Genomic DNA, 16699 nt, shown 5'->3' on the forward strand with positions numbered 1-16699 from the left:
CCATCGGCTCTGGTGAACCCAAATGTGGGCGGCCACGGCCACATCCACCTCCCATCTGGCTTGTAGGCACCAGGGGATGGGAGGGTCTAAAATCCTCTTTGCTTCCTTCAGTGAACTGACCCCAAGACGGGGAGGTTTGGATGGAAGTGTCCCTGTGCTGGTGTGGGGACAGCATCAGGTTTCATGAGGACACCAAGAATGGTCCATCGATAGCTTGGGATCCCAGAAAACACAGCTCAAAGTCCTGTTAGGAGAGGAAAATGTTGGCTCTTTATACACCCACAAACATTAAGCTTGCAAGTCAAGCCTATATTTAAGAAATCGCTAACACTTAAGGAGCTAAAACCCCAGCGCATGATTGATGGAAAACGGAGAGCTGCTCTACATCAAGCTGAGTTTGAGCGTGTCCTCCAGTGCCCCCAACGCATTAGCAGTGCAGCTCAGCTCATGTCCCAGATGGGAAGGACTGCAAGGATTTATCTCAAAGTCCATTCCTCCCTTGTACCGTCCATGCTGCCACCAGTTAGAGCCACCTCGCTGATTCCCATTTAACAACGTAGGGAATTGCCAGCATCTCCTTTCTGTGCATCTTTTCCCCTCTTGGTCGCTCAAGCAGAGAGAAGGTTTCATCGTTTCCTTCAAGGTGATAAAGTGCTGCTTCTGCAGTGCTGCTTGTCCAGAGCAATTCATGTGCCACGGACTCAGCCGATCTAACGAGAATGGCAGCAGTCACAGCAGCTTTGCTTCCAGGTTTCCCCTCCCCATGTCACGTCCCAAGGTCCCCAGTCCCCCGTCCAAGCCACGCTGTGTCCTTGGTGCTCTCCTAGTCCTCAGTCAGGTAAAGCTGGCCTTGAACCAAATAGAGTTTGACCCCAAGTTAAGATTAAAAAAAGAAAACCTCAAAATCATCTCATTGAGAAAAAGGGTTGAAAGGCCAAGCTGCTCACCGCTCCGGCTCCTTCGCCCTCAGCAGAAAAGCAAGCAAACTCTGGGCTGCTCAGTGAAGAACCGCAGTGCTCAGTGGATGCAGCGGGCAGAGTGCTGTCATCTGTGGCTGCTGTTCAAATTCATTAGGCACGGCATCGCTCCGCTAGCGCTGCCAGCCCACATTTGCTTCCCCGCAGCCAGTGAGCATGCAGGGCATGGACGGGAGCTGCCCGGGGTCTGCATGGGATGCAGACCTGCTCCACCGCTCCCTCTGGCTTTATGCTACCCTATCACTTTTCCTTTGCTGCGCAGAGCTCTCCCACGGCCCTGACAGCTCGGGGATGTCTTGGCATCCAGCGCAGCAAGAGGATCAAAGCCGTGGCAGCAAGCGAGAGGCCAGGATGAGATTCCTCGGGGAGGGAGGTCAGCCCAGCCCCGGCACAGCGATACATGGGGTAAGTTCACGTTGCGTCATGCAAGACTGGAGAGGGGAAAATAATATGCCATCCCCTACCCTTCTAGGATCTTCTTTCTCATACCTTATTGCCCAGCTTCTCCATAAGCCAAATACCACCTTTCTCCAGATCCTCCTGGTGACTTGCCCTGCTTGGCTGTCATTAGCTGCAAAACCACCACAAAAATTGCCCACTTGAAGAGCATTAAAGGACAAAAAAAATGGAACTGAGCTGCAAGAAAGCAAGCAAAATCCATCATGGATAATTATTTGTTCTTAATTGTCAAGAAAAGATGGATTGATGAAAGGAATTGGTAAGCAGGACGATAGCAGGAGTGTTCTCAAAGGCAAGCACTGTAGTAGGATCCTAAAGCAAGACTTTTCATAATCCATGGGCTGTTAATTATCTAAACACAGGTCCCTTGAAGCTGCCTGAGTGAAGATTAATTAGTTTTTGAAATAATAGCTAAATTGATACTGGGAAGGAGTTTCGGTTCCAAAATAATGGCTGAAAATTAGCCAGCCTGTTTCTCCATTTCTCTTTGCCATGTTCAGGAGGACATTTGTCTCTGTTGGTTTTTCAGAAAAGGGCCATTAATCAAATCAGCAAATGGTCCTTCCCAGCCCTGTGATGCTGCAGAAAGACAAAAGGGAGGAGGAGGAGGAGGAAGCAATCACCTGCAAGTGTTTGTTAGGAAAAAAATCCCGAAACCCAGTGATTAGCTACTCTGGAGACCATCTCCCCAGGGAGGGCTGGATCTGTTCAACTGGAGTAACTCTCCTGGAGATGAGGAACATCTCCTGTGACAAGCAAGCACCTACGGGAAAGAGATTGACTGTCTTTAAAACAAATTACCTGCACTAATCCCAAATACTGGGATTTATGTCTCCCGGTTCACCCAAGTCTGATGTCTAAGTTGTCACCGCCTGCCAAAGCTTTCACCCCTGAGCGGGCCACACGCGCCTAAGGACTTGTCCCCACGTGTCCCGGGGGTGCGTGCGTGCTGGCTTGTCCCTCCGCGGCGATGCTCACCGTCACCCTCTCCCACCTGGCTGCACATTTCACAGGACACGCAGGAATATCTCCATGTAGGAACATCTCCCGTCAGCATCGGTGACAGCTCTGCTGTCACACACGGCTGAGAGCATCCGAAGGGCTCAGGAGCTGCCAGATGTACACGCACGCACAGAGCATGATGGCACACATCTTGTTTCCTGGGAAAATCAGCCGGTGGGAGCCTCGGCTCCTCTGAGGAGCCCCCCAGTGCTCCCTGCCTCCCTGGGCACCCGACCCTGCCTTGGGGACGGCGTCGGCCATCATCACACACCGGCGAGCGAGCTCACGCAGCCCCCAGAGCCTGCAAAACCCTCACAGCAAGTACCCATGCTGCCGAGAGGGACCCTGCCTTCCCACGCCACGGTGACGGGGCACTCTGGGGAAGCGGCTCCACGTTACAGCCCAGCGAAGGCTTGGGCAGCTGACGGCTGCCCTATCAATCATACCAGCCTCTGCTCACAGAGCCCCTTGTCTTGAAAGAGCGTCTGCTCCATCACATACGCACGGCTGACACACGTGAAACCCTTCGCAGCATTTATTGATGTACGTTACCTTGGATTTTATGGCATAATAAATAACGGGGGAGAGGCGGACACCCATGCCCTCAGCGCCGTCTGCACTGCATCGCCCACCCTTTGTGGCTTCTCAAATCCAGGACTGCAGACAGCATCTTCCCCGGGCTGTCATTACTCAGACACCCCGCCAGCGATACGTGTCCGAGGGACAGAAGGTTGTGCTCCCAGGCGGGGAGGCCAAGACCTTCTTCCCTTTCCTATTCAGCAGCCTTTAGTAAACAGACATCACCAGCTACCAACAAAAAATGCCCTTCCAAGCTGCTCGTTATCTTTTGCATCAAACAGCCACAACCAAATGAGGGGCACGCTGGCTCGGTGCAGGGTGGTTCTTCTCCAGCATCCGCCGGAGCTGCGGTGCAAGGCTCAGACCCTCTCCACGAAGGGGGCGGCCATGCCCTTTGCAATACAGATGTCCGGCAGCCTCCTGTAGACCCATGCCCCACTCCAGCCTCAGAGCCGAGACCCGCTGACCATCAGATCCGCACTCACTTTACACCACTTGTCGGGAGGATCAGACCTCAGTGGTTTGTTACGCTACAGAGTAAGTGGCACTCGGAGGAGAGATCCTATTAGATAGGAGGGAGCAGATGACAGGCCCATAGCAGAGGGAAGCCGCTTCATCTCCGGGAGGCTCGGTTTATCAGCACAGGTCTCGAGCAGCACAGAGTATCTACCGCCGTGTCAGCCAGCGAGCAGCAAACATCTCATTAGTTACGGCGGTGCTCCCGCTGCTCCGTCAGCCTGGGCTGAACTGGCTCCCAACAGGGAACGATATTCCCCCCTGGCAGCAGATCAAAGGCAAGGCAGGGAGAGGGAGGGGGAACACACCTTGCGGCTGCTGGTCCAGCATCATCCTCAGCTCCTGGAGTGCACGGGCTTCGGGCTGCATAACCTTGTGGTCTCGCTCCGCTGCAATGCCTTACCTAGATTAATCGCTCCCGCCATGGGCAAGAGAAGTCAAGTGGATGCCGTCTTCTTGGCCATTACTCTGATTTTTCATCCTTCGCTTACTGTGAATAATAATAAAAAAAAAAAAATGACAGTGAGAGTGGCAGCCGCCCAGCCCAGCATCCATCGTCACCGTGCAAACACCCAGAGCAGGGCAAGGAGCACCCATCGCTCACTGTGCCCTTCGCTGTTCAACAAGCCACTGATTTAACTCCAGGTGCCGGGAAGAAGCGTGGCTCGCCAGCAACCCTTAAGCAAAATAGAGGTACCTCTGCCTCGAGGAAGGGCCAGGTCCTGTGCGGAGCCTGGTGGGGCTCCCTTCTCCTGCAGAGAGGCCAGGAGCAGTTCCCGGCATGGGTGTTGTCAGCATTTCTTCTGGCTCAGGTTTGCTTGGATTCATCTCGTTGACAGAAACACAAACCCTCAGCTGGGAAGATACTTCTCTTGCCAGGTTTTGGGGTATCTCCATTAAAAACAGAGTTGAGGGGAGCACCAGGGCCCAAAGGAAGAGCTATGCTTCAGGAGCTGTTCAGAGGTGGCTTGCAGAGGCTTTGGACATGCAGCATCCACGCCGCCTCCTCCCTCCAGGCAACACGGCCCCGGCAGGGCAAGCACGGCAAGCTGGGGAGCAGCTCCAGCTCCCGGGCAGATCGCTGGGGCTCGGCTCCACTCGGACATCTCCCTGCCTGGTGTTTTCAGCATGGTCTTTTTGACCCTCTGAGTTCTCCTCTCCAACCCCTCGCTGTCTGCAAGCACAAACACCAGCTCTTCTGGGCTCTCCAGCCCAGCTAGCATGGGGGGGCGAGCAGGCGGTCTCTTTTCTGGATTCTCTTTTATCTCCCCAGGGGTGGAGATAGTTTTTCATCCCCTTTTACAAGGTGATTAAATGCTGCGTTTGTAAAACACTTCATTCTGGGAAACAAATTATGTAAAACACACTCAGTGGGATCTAATACAAACTGATACAATCAGCTAGCAGTGGGGACTCCGCTCCCAGGATTTACTTTCTGGGGGCTGGAAGGAGCAGGCTGGACAGCCTGCTCCATCCCAGGAGAGGGTCTCCACCAGGCACGGCGCTGAGCTCTGGCCAATCCTGCTCCATTGCAGCCTCCTGGGGACCTGGGCGCCTGCCCCTTCCCTGGCGAGGGCTGGGTGGCTGCACGCACGGCGCGGGGACAGGCCAGTCTGGGCGAGGCTTGGGCATCGCACAGAGCAGCTCTGGAGGCCCAGCAAATCTGGATCTGCTGATTTTGCTTATTTTAACACTCACATGGGTTTTTCAGAGCTCTTCTGTTGTTACTAGCCGTGCTGCAGCACTCTCACACACCATGCTGGGAGAAGAGCATCTGGATGGACCTTCCCTTATTGCTGTGTTTCTAAGCAGCTCCAGGGATGCTCTACCTGCCCGTAGCCTCGACCAGTGCTTACCCAGCAAGAGACAACGCTAACCAGACAGCTTGCTGTGCCTCAGACCACTAATGATGGGAAACGATGCTGCTTCCCTGCGGACAGGCCACTCATCATGGCATCATCATGGCAGGCGTCAGAGAAAGGAGCTCTTACTTCTTCTGGACAGGCTCAAGGATGCTGCAGGGGAAAGCACTGCGGGCAGGGAACGTGCTGGATTAGGACAGAAACCAAGCCAACCTGGAGCCTGCCGTTGGGTGCATGGCTGTTGAAAAAAAAGGAAGAAAAGAGAAATCAAGATTTCCTGCCCCCGATATGCTGACTCAGTGATGACTCAAGGGGCTAAATTTAGCTATCGAAGCGTTCAGCAGCGGGGTGAGCGGCTGTTGGCCTCTCCTTAACCTTATTATCAGACCTTTTAAGTAAACCCTTTGCCAGCTCAGGAGAGATTCTGCTCATGTGCCAAGGGGATTATAAACCACCTTTGAAAGCTGGAATAAAGCACATATATGTACAGAGGCACACACACAGCTTTCTGGTGGCGACGCAAGACCTGGGAGTGGAGAGACAGCACTCGAGTGCATCACGCTTGGTGAGTCGTCATAGCAACAGGGAATTTTAAAAGCAATTAGGTGTGGGTTCATCTGCATCGCACCGAGGGATCTCAAAGAGCCCCGGCGCTGCAGGCAGCCTGCCGGCGCCGCTCTGGACAAGGGGCTCCTCGGGTTGGAAGAGATGTGGTGGCACTGCCGAAACATCAGCGGGCAGACCCAAAATGGCTCTGCAAGCCAGGCAGGTGCCGATACGGCAGCTCAGCCCAGCCTAGGGAGAGGAGATGCCTCCTGGGGAAACACAGAGCTGCGACCCAGGCCTGTTTCTGTACCAGGGTGCAACGAGGCAGAGTCAAAGATTTTCCAACCAAAGTATAAATTTCTAAACAGCAACGATATCATCTGCCATACAGCTTGACCCGGCTGCAAGCTAAGCTGGCTCTGTGCTTTAATAAGACCCATTTCTGTAAGGTCAATCTTTATATAACCTCCCACAAAACCTTCATCGACTGTTTCCCAGACAAGCCCAGCCTGGAGAGCAGCTCGCCTCCTGCGCCGCTCAGGGTTCGTGCTGAAGCAGCGTGGGATCCAGAGAGCTGCTCCTCGCTCCTCTCCAGCCCCAGGGCAGGAGCCGGGGGAACCCGCCTGCCCCGAGCCACCCGCGCTTCCCAAATGCTGCCTGCAGGATCCTTGGCCACGGCAGGATCAGAGGCAGATTCACGCATGTTCACCGTCACACGGGCTGAAGGCATCTTCCCTTCTCCACAGATAACACATGCTCTGCTTTTCCAATTCCAATAGCATCGCTAAAAGCTTTTTTCTTTTCCCCTTTTTTTTTTTCCCATATGCTAAAAATCAGTTCCTCCTCCTCACTGCTAGAAATTCCTCTGAAGTTTCTCATCGCATCTTTTCACTTCCCTTCACAATTTCTGCATTTTCCAGGCTCCATACTGGATGAAGCGCTGTTGATTCCCAGCTTCCCCTTCCACTTTCCACTTATTTTTCCACATTTTCTGCTCACAGTGGCCACTCTGGCCAGGAAACACGCTCTGGCACTCAGTTCTCTGGCTGGGGATGTTCTCCTTTGCATCAGACAGCTTCCAGGAGGCCCCGAGAGCTGCAGAAGCGTGGGCGATGCTGTGTTCATGCCTTGCTTTAGCATCCAACCTCCCCTTTTATTTATGGGCTGGAGAAGGGGTTGTAGCATTTACTAGAGACCAGGCTGGGTAGCAGCGTTTCAGCTGCTTCCTCCCCGTCTGGTGAGAGAGGTAACGTACATCTGCAGAGGGGAGATAAGGTAATCGGGCACCTCGAACGCCTGGGATCTTATTAAAGGAGAGCTGGCTGGTGAGATTCTATCGCTGCACAGAAATATCTGCGACTACATCCTTGACTGTAACATGAACCAAAACAAATCGAATGAGCGGGGCGGTGAGGTTGGGCTCTCCTGCAAGGCAGGAGGGGCAGGGAGCCGGGGAGGCTGCCCCCCACGCAGCTGGGGCCCCGGCAGAGCAGCCGGAGCACAGGGCTGGGAGGATGCGCTGCCGCGGCAGCCCGGCAAGGGGTGGAGATGGCTCGGCCAAAGCGATAAGGGAGCTCCCAGTGCGTGGTGAGGATGGGCTGTTACATCTACGGGGCAGGATGGTGCTGCAGGGACCAGAGAGACCTCGTGAAGGGCAAGGGACAGGATTCAGCCTCGTGTGCTGAAGAGCATGCAGCCCAAGGGAGCTCCTAAAAAAGCAGCTGCCTGGCAGCCGGCTTTAACCTGGCTCGCAGAAGTGCCTCTCTCCAAGGACCTTAGGGACCCCGAGTCACACTGTCCCCCCAGGGCAGGCCAGTGTTACTGCTGATGGATCAACCTGTGGCAGCTCGAGCCGATCTGACTGCTAATGCAGGCAGCAGAGCCCATCCCTGCTGCCCGCCATCCTGGAAGCGCATGGGGAGCCGGAGCTGGGTTTTAAACCCGCTGGTCCCACATTCCTTCAGGGACATGGCAGGCAGGGACAGCTTTTGGACAGCCAGCATCATCTCCCCTGCCATAGTACCACCTCCCAGCCCTCCAGACCAGCTCAGTCAGTCCCACCTCCTCTCAAAGGGCCGTCAGCCCAGGGGGTACAGCTGGAGAACCGTGCCCAAGCGTTTTTCCACCTCATGCTCTTTCCCCAGGACAGCATGGTTGGTTTGCTGAGGTTTGTTCCCACCTCTCCGCTCCAGCCACGGCAGAGGGAAGTGGGCACCACAGGCAGCTGCACGGAGCCAGATCTCGCCCCGGCAAATCCCAGAACAACTTGCACACAGGTGAAGCTCCTTTCCTTCTGCCCTGGTAGTGTGTCCTGACACCCGAGAGCCCGGTTTATCTCAGAAGCCATCACGTGCAGCTCGTTCCTCTTGGGAACAAGCACGAGGCAGGCAGCAGCGCAGGGAGGAATACCTGCCAACAAACACCGTTCATGCCAGTCACGGCCGAGAAGAGCCAAGGGGAGAGGGCTCAGTGCCACAGGCTCCTTTCTGCCACGGGAAAGCTTGCTTTGACCTCGCAGTGATTTGGCAAAGGGGTTTCGGAGGGTGGTTAGAGCCTCACCACGGCTCGTGGGGCAGGGCCAGCTGCAAACAACATCCCAAGCAGTTATAGCACTCTTTTTGTCAGATTAAACTTCACAAAAGCCACATGAAGAATAGCAATAAATTCTTCCCACCCTTCAAAAGGGAGGGTGCAGGAGCTTGCTCTGAGCCCTCCTGGGAAGCAAAAGAGGATGCAGCCTCCAGGTCCCCACCGTGCCCCCTCCAACAAGCCTGGGAACAGCCTGTCAGCTCACGGCACAGCCTTCACCTGAGTCGCAGGGGCCTCGGTGCCACCTCCCACCCAGCCAGGGGAACAAAAGGAGCCTCGTCATCCTCCCTTGCGCAGCGTGCACTGGCAGGGAGGGGAAGGAGGTGCCTCTGCCCTCCCCGCTGCTCTGGGGGAACGGGAGCGAACAAATCAAGCCCCCGCAGCCAGGCGCGTGGGCAGAGCCTGACAGCATCTCACCCATGGGTGGGCTCTGCTCCGAAAGGGAAGCTTTCCAGCAGCATTTGGGAGCAAGGCTGTGCAGGCTAAGAGAGCACGGGGAGAGGATCGCTGAGCTTGTAGCACCAGAGATGGAAGAACAAGCCAAGCACCGCAGCAGGGAGCCAACCCGAACATCGGTAGAAGGACCATCACATCCCTGCAGGGGAGCTCAGAGCTGCACATTGCTTCGGGAAGAGGGGGACAGACACGGCTGCTAAGAGTTAACCGAGAGCAGCAATATTTGGGGAAAATGAGTAGGCATGGGGAGGCAGGCCCAGATACACCAAAGCAACAGAGGCAAAAAAGCTTCTGTCAGCTCCTCTCACCACCGCGGGAGCACCACGCTCCCCTGCACGCTGTGCTGGGATCACAGCCTGCCCAGCCCAGCCCAGCCCCTGCTCCAGCGGGGTGAGAAAGCATCCAGCACCGGGGCCAAACACACATCTGGGAAAGAATAATGCATCAAAGCAGCCAGCAAAGTGTGTTATCGGTTGGTGTCTCTGTGTTGCCCCACCGAGGCTGACAGCACAGTGGAGTACACTGCCGGGACAGCTCCTGGACAGCAAGGCCAATATTGGCCAACCTACCTTGAGAAGAAGCCCTGCAGTCTGACATAATATCTTGTACTTCTCAAGATATTGATTACAGAGGGCAAGAGCCTCATTTAAAGCAGCCCTGCTCCTCTAGACTCCACAATTCCTCTCTCAGGATTAGCTCAGGCATCTCTGCATCCCGCTGCGGTGGAGGCAAGGAAGCCCCTTTGGGTGAAACAGAGACCTGGAAACCTTCAGATGATGCGGAAGGAGGACGTTACTGCCTGTTACCTGCAACTAAAGATATGCTACCTGATTTGTCCAGGGCAAATAATGCAACATACTCGTTGAACTGCTGTATTGGTCAGTCTGCATTGACAGAGGTAACCAAAGTGCTGCTGCAGAAGTAGCGTGTAGCAGCTCTACCCGGGCCCCCAAATACTGATGGGAAAAGGAAGGAGGCGAAAGTGCTGACAAGCCAGCCTCATCTATAGTAAGCAAGAACAAATGCTGACATATGGCTTAAACAATATATGAACCAGCACAGTGAAGGAATGAAAAAGCTCAGAGGATTAAGGAAGAAATCTGTTTCCCTTATAATTTATAAACATCCAGAACATGATGCTCTTGAACTTAATATCACCAGATATGTGACATGGTTTTGACAATGAAAGGTAGCAGAATTTAGATTAAATCATGGAAAGAGGCATACCAAAGGGCTGGGGCTACTCCATGGTGGGCTGGGTCAGGCTAGTGAGTAGGGCCATCAACTCACAGCGAGTTGAGTAGACCATCGAGCTGCAGGTACCTCTCAGCACCCAGCAGGTCTGCGGTTCCCTGGACAAGTCCCAGGGCAAGCGCCAACGACCCAGCTAATTGTTTTTATGGGGTTGCTCTGCAAATGCTGGCTCGTAATAAGTGACCGTGCTCTGTAAACGCGTTCTTGAATGAGCTGTGTCATGCAAATGTCCTCAGGAGTCAAGGTGCTTAGCGAGATCAGCGTGAGCCTGGCACTAGAGGCTCCTCCTGAAGGCAAGACCCCATCTGGCAACACTGACCTTGGGAGGAAAAGGAGACATCCAGGCAGGAGCAGCACAGGACCATCACCCCATGTTGAGCCTCTTTCAGCGGCTGCAAGAAGGGCACGTCAGGAGATTTGGTATCATGTGAAGAGCCGTGGGTCTGGTCTCATGGTCAACAGGAAAGCAGCATACAGAAGATCCATATTTCCACGAATTCAGAGGATGAGGTGGTATCTCTCATCACACCTCCCTCTGCCTGCCTTCCCATAGCGGTGATTTCTCTTCTCGGGTTAGCAAATATCACCGACCGTGGAATTCAACCTCTGCAGGCAGATAGCTTTCTGCCTTCATAGCAGCACGCTAACAGGGAGGTGGTGGGCAACAGACGCTCCTGCCTTCCCACGATAAGCGAGAGCTTCGGCTCCAGGACAGCAGCATCAGCAGTGCTCGCTTGCGTCGGTGCTGAAAGCCACTGAAGGCAGCAGGAGGCAACGGTGGAGGCAACCTTGGCAGTAGGTGCTGGGAAATGAGCTCCACGTTCATTCCCACGCAGCCACAGCCGATCGCTGCTGTCAGCCGTGGCTTATTGAAATCAGTTCCCCTCTGCGGGTCCACAGCTGCCCCGATGCCCCAGCCCGTGCCATAAGAGGGGACCGGGGACATTCAGGCATCCAGGCATGGCAGCAGGCGCAGGGTGGCAGAGAGAACACAGTTCTGACTTGGTAATGAGTTTTGCCTTGTGCTGCATTAACCCAGACTAAATTATCTTTTACGCTGCTATGCTTCAGCTAATAGAATAAATAATATAACCGGCAAGCAGCGGCAGATAACTTCTTTCTTTTGATAGCTGTCAAGGGAACACAGACCCTTTTATTTCAGCCCCTCTGCTACTAACACGAGGGCAGGGTTCCAGACGCCCCAGGTGCCCCTGGAAGGCAGCTCAGCTGCGTTCGGTGTGCCACGAGCGCCGGGACAGCCGTCCTGGCTGGGGGGGAAGGAACAGCCCGCGCTCCTAATGGAGCTCCTGGCTGGTTAAGGAAAGAGAAGTCTATTTAAAGGAGTCAGAGCCTTTTTAACCTACCTTCCTTTGAAAGGAAAAAAGCTCACCTAAATATATCTTACCAGAATTAAAGCTTTTAACCTGTTTGCCTCCTGCAGCCCATTGTCCAACACGCCAAGAGCTGTTTCTCTGGAAATGGCAATGTTAGTTAATTGCTGTTTGAAGTCTTTCCTCCTACGGAGCAGAGCAGCAGCCTAGGAACGCCCGCTCCCCTCCCTGACAGCTCTCTGCAGAACAGGCTTTCCAAGCCAGCAGCAGGCGTGGGGCCGGATCCTGCTCTCCGGAGCAAACCACGCCTGGATCCCGAGGCAGAGGGGAGGCAGCTGGCCTTTCCCCATCGCTCCCTGCTCACTCACGCTCCCAAACCCCATGGGCACAATCTGGAGACGGCTGCACCAGCCCTGCCTATGGGGCCAGGGTTGTGCCAGCATCCTCCCCATCAGAGCACCAGTGGCAGCGAGGGTGCCCAGGGCCGTGCGGCTCAAGGGAACTGGCTTTTTGCTGCAGGGAAAGGCCAGTTCCCCCGCCTGGAGGGGGTCCGCAGGGGAAGGCAGTACAGACAGACAGCAAAGCCCCCCCCCTCCCAGCGCAGAAGGGCTGGCACGCCACGTTAACACGCAGCTCCCAGCACCCTGGGATGCCTACATGACCCTTCCCAAAGAGGGACAGGGTCTGGCCCCCCATCTCACAGCAGCACGCAGACCGATGAATAGCTATTTGTTCCCAGTTTTCTTCCTAGACAAGCAAGATCTAAAACAGAAGCATTTCCCTGCAGAAACCATGCTAGGGTGGGTGCAAAAGGGAAGCTGCTGGGGACACAAGTGGGGACCGACAGCTCCGGCGGAGCTCAGGGGACCCTCTGGCAGAAGTACGAGCCCGCAGCCTTCATTGCAGATGAGGAGCCAGGGCAGCAAGGAGATGAAGAAATGGAAACAGGAGGAAAAGCACATCTGATTTAGCGTTGGGCTGATGTGTACTTTTGCCTAAGCTAGTGAGAAGAACCGGTTGTCAGAAGGCAGAAGAGGCATTTTAGTGACAGTTATTGGTAAGGGTTTCCGTTTCAAAGTAATTGCTGCACCTCAGGAAAAAAAAAAATATGCCTTATCATGAGCCAAGATAATTTTCCTTCAAGAAATCCTCGAGGTTTGGCGCTTCCATCGAGCTCTGCTGCTCCCAGACAGCAGCCAGGGCTGGGGAAGCCACTTTCTGGAAAGCGAGAAAGGCTGGGGAGGAACGCGGCACGGCAGTGCCCTCTTTGGGTACATCCACCCGCTGATCCCGGCCTCACCGCTGCGCTTGGTTCAGACGTGGTGTACAACCAGATCTTTTCTTCATGTGCTGGTAAACGCAGTGACTTTGCTCCTTACCGCAGCACAAACGAGGTCAGAGATGGACATGCACAGCAGATATTCGCTCCGGCAGCCTCACCCTTACTAACTGATGTCCCAGAGATCCCGTCCTCCCGCTGACTCACCCAAACTCCACTTCCATCCAAGCTGCTGCCATGCCGAGCCTCCAAACCACTGCTGCGGGGATCTGCTCCTGGTGGGAGAATGCCCAGAGCAGAGCCAGGCTCCCCACCTGCATCCCTCAGCCCTGGCTGGGAAACAAGACCCCAGCAGAGCATTGGGTAAGAGCTCGCATCCTTTTTGCTGACCCTATGTGCCAGAAGCAGCTGAGGTTCTGCTGAAATGGCTGCTGAGGCTTGGTACAGGAGCTGCAAAGGACCGCTCAGACGGACAAAAGGCTGCCAAGACCAGAAAATCCCAGCGCTGCAGAGGGGCAGCGAATTGAGTTCTTGGTATTGCAAGAATCGGGGAAAGCTTTAGGTCCTCTTCCAATTGTAGCCATGTTCCTGCCATCACACTTGTGACAGCCATGCTCCGGCTTTGAGAACACCACATGGTAAGAAGATGGAGCAGCACAAGGTGCATCTCTAGGAGCGATATCGGGGCTCCCCTCCACCCCGCATCCTCGCAGCCCAGCCAGGAGAGGATTTCACACCAGCAAAGGGCACCTGCACAGAAGTGGCAGAACTGAGGATCAGCGTGCATCCTTCACCTCTTCCCTCTTTCCCACAGGACTATGACACATGCTTTGGACTTCTTCTGAAACACAAGGAAGCATCATTAGAAGAATAAGATAAGGACAATAAAAAAAAAAGAAAAAGAAATTGCAGCTGAAAGCCCTGACCTGCAGGCAGGTGCCCTGACTGCTGGGGGAAGACCTGCCAGACCTAGGCTGCAACATGAATCAGCTGCAAGAGGAGCCATCCAGACCTCCCCTTCATCCTGCCACGAGCTCCTCACACAAACCCCAAGGAGGGCAGAGACCAGGTGCCTGGAGAAGCTGGGCCCTTTGGACCCATCGGAAAAGCGGTGGGTGCAGGAAAGGGACCTTTTTAGGAGGCTTTGCCAACTGGGGACGGGTACCTGGAGCCAGAAGACTGGTCACTGATCCATCTCCTCTTAGATAATGGTTAATAAAGAACTTGGTTTGTTTAATAGTCCCAAGGGACTCCGTGCTAGGATCTACCACAGGGTACAAGAAGTGTAATGCTTCCAGCCAGCTTAGCAAAGCCCACAGCAAGGAAGGGGTAATTAACTGGAGAGTAAAGCGGCAGCAGGACCAAGGCGCTGGATGCTCCAGCGACAGCTGGAATGGGAATAGAGCCCAGCCATGGAGCTGAGCAGGGAAGGGAAAGGCAAGGTGCTGTAGGCTTGTTCACTATTCCCAGGAGGGAAGAGAGAACAGGGAAGGAGGGACCGTGCCCAGGAACAGCATTGGAAATACTGCTGAGAGGGAGCGGGAATTTGAGAGACATATGTGTCTACAAACCAACCTAAACGCAAGCACAATAAGAGTAATGAACAGCTTACTGCAGAGCTACAAACACTGCAGCTATTTTTAGTTAAGTAAAAGACCCCAAATTAGAGGCAGGATTGCTGTGAGACTTTGAGAGAGAAACGGATCCAACACCAGCACGTTTCACTTGAGGCCAAGGAAAAGCTCCGTGCCTTAGGAAAAAAATGAGGGAGGAAATACTCAATTTCAGCAATTTAAGTGGAAAACAACTCTCCAAACCGCAAATTCACCCCATGGGACTCCATCTTCTACCGCCTTGGCTGCCTCAAGCTCTTCACAGCTCCCCGGAGAAGCAGTCCTGTTTTCCCGGAGGAGGCGGTCAGCGGGGAGGACAGGCATCTGCCTCCACTCCGCCAGAGTGTTTGCTCAAGAGGCCATGGAGCCAAAGGCTCAAGTTCTGCTGCCAGGTGCTTGTATCTGTAGTAAATTGCTGAGCTACTCTTTTTTTCTCCTCTAGATGACAAGGACTTGGCAAACTGCAAAAATATAGGGTAGAAAGAACATCCCTGGGGCATGGTGGAGACAGGAGTGGAGGATGGAGGAGAGACCAGGAGGTTGCTTGGTCACTGCACATCTCACCTTGACGTGGCCCACAAGGAAGGGGAGGTGTTACAGTGGTAACAGTAATACTGGTATGTCCTTTATCTGGGAGGATGGGATTTCTCCAGTTAGCTGTGAAGAAGCAAACAAAGGCTTTCACTGAAAGAATTCCCTTGGGACTGGAGGGAAATGCCCAGGGAGGAAGAAATCCGTACACATCCCACACACAAGCGTACAGCACCCTGCGGGACGGCAGGCGAGGCAGGTCCGCTGCCAAGGGCCTGCCATTCACAGACCAACCCCTTCTGTCTGCTCCGGGGCTCGGGGATCCCACTGGGAGAAAACATATGCATCCATATGCAACAACGTCCCTGCGATTTGAGTCAAACTTCTGGATGGGTGATGCTACTGCAGCCTTGTTCTGCTCTGGCCCTTCTCAGCTGGGGAAAGCCGCCTGCCTTCGAGCTGCACGCGGATGGAGACTATTTTTGGGCTCTTTGCTGGCACCCAACGCTGCTGTAAGTGACCACCTCTAAGGTTAATTAGATGAGATTCTTCGGCAAGGTCTCTGGAGGAGCAGGATTTCCTTTTCTCCGCATTAAGCCCTTTTATTAAGACTCTCATAGATCTTGACATCGTGGTGCCCCTGCGACACTACCCGTCATACCGCTGGCAATAACGGCGGGTCTATTGCAGGAGATTAGGGGTGAGCTACAGAGAATTGCAAACAGCAGAGAAAGCAATAAGAGCAGAACAAGTTTGGAAATTGTCAGCTACAGCAGCAACCCCAGAAGTCACAACCGTGCTCGTGCCCTCAGCAATCAGCCCCGATCTGCAAGAATATCACACGATATTAGAGTCACTGCTGCTCGCAGCAATCTCTCCGGCTTGTACCCCTACAAATTTCACAGGGACTGGAGATGGCTCGGAGCTCTAAGAGGCACCACACAAAAAAAAAAAAAGAAAAAAAAAAAAGGACAGTGCTCTCAGTTTAATGCAACATGACTATTTGCCTGCAAAAATGACTTGGCTTCTCTGTCTCTGAACCTTGCAGGTGTTTGTTTAACAGCCTGCATAAATTGAGGCTAATCACAGCTCTGCCAGCTGCCGAGGAGTCCGACAGCCAGGAGGACACGGCCTCACTTATCTCGAGTGCAAGCTGAGCGAGCTGCTCCCGAGGGCGAGAGCTAATCTATTCAGCCCTAAACGAAGCAGCCGGTCTCTCATGCCTGCAGCCTCGCCAGGGAGAAGTGGAGGACAGGGTCTGAATGGGATTAGTGCGGAGGAGAGAGGGGATATTCGGGGCCGTGCCTTGGCTGCTGCCAGGGATGTGCCTGGGGAAGGCTCTGCCTTGGCCGTCCCTGCGATGCCGAGGGCTGGGCTGGAGGCCAGGGACGTCTCCCTGGGTCTGGTGGGGGAGCGAGCACGTCTCCAGCCTCACATCCCTTCTGATCCCCCAGCACAGTGTGGAGGGAGACGGGCACCACAGCCGGCCAGACAGCAAAGCTAACGTGCACCCCCCACCTTGCTTCCATCTTGCTGCAGACACATGCCGCGGGGAGGGAAGGGACAGGGCGCGGCATGAGGGAACCGAGCGCCACTGATGAATAAACCATTCAGATCCGGCTTTCTACACCCCCAACGTGCATAAGGCCATGAATTATACATCTAACAAGCCAACAAAAGCGATTTACCTAAAGCATGCTTCTGT

The 16699-nt window shown here is 54.3% G+C and overlaps 1 protein-coding gene across 1 annotated transcript in view; it reads right to left on the bottom strand.

Annotated features, from left to right (window-relative positions):
• Positions 1–2036: 2036 nt before the first annotated feature.
• The window catches only part of LOC148054403 (uncharacterized), a 39834-nt gene continuing 25171 nt past the window's right edge, over positions 2037–16699 (bottom strand). Inside the window, exons 5-6 of the mRNA XM_087768527.1 lie at positions 4231–5633; positions 2037–4023 (exon numbers count right to left, since the gene is read on the bottom strand). The gene's annotated coding sequence lies outside the window, so the exon portion shown is untranslated. The remainder of the gene's footprint in view (positions 4024–4230; positions 5634–16699) is intronic.

This window comes from Nipponia nippon, unplaced genomic scaffold (genome assembly GCF_047370975.1).
Source record: "Nipponia nippon isolate SJK-2023a ecotype South Korea unplaced genomic scaffold, ASM4737097v1 scaffold_30, whole genome shotgun sequence".
Lineage (NCBI taxonomy): Eukaryota > Metazoa > Chordata > Aves > Pelecaniformes > Threskiornithidae > Nipponia > Nipponia nippon.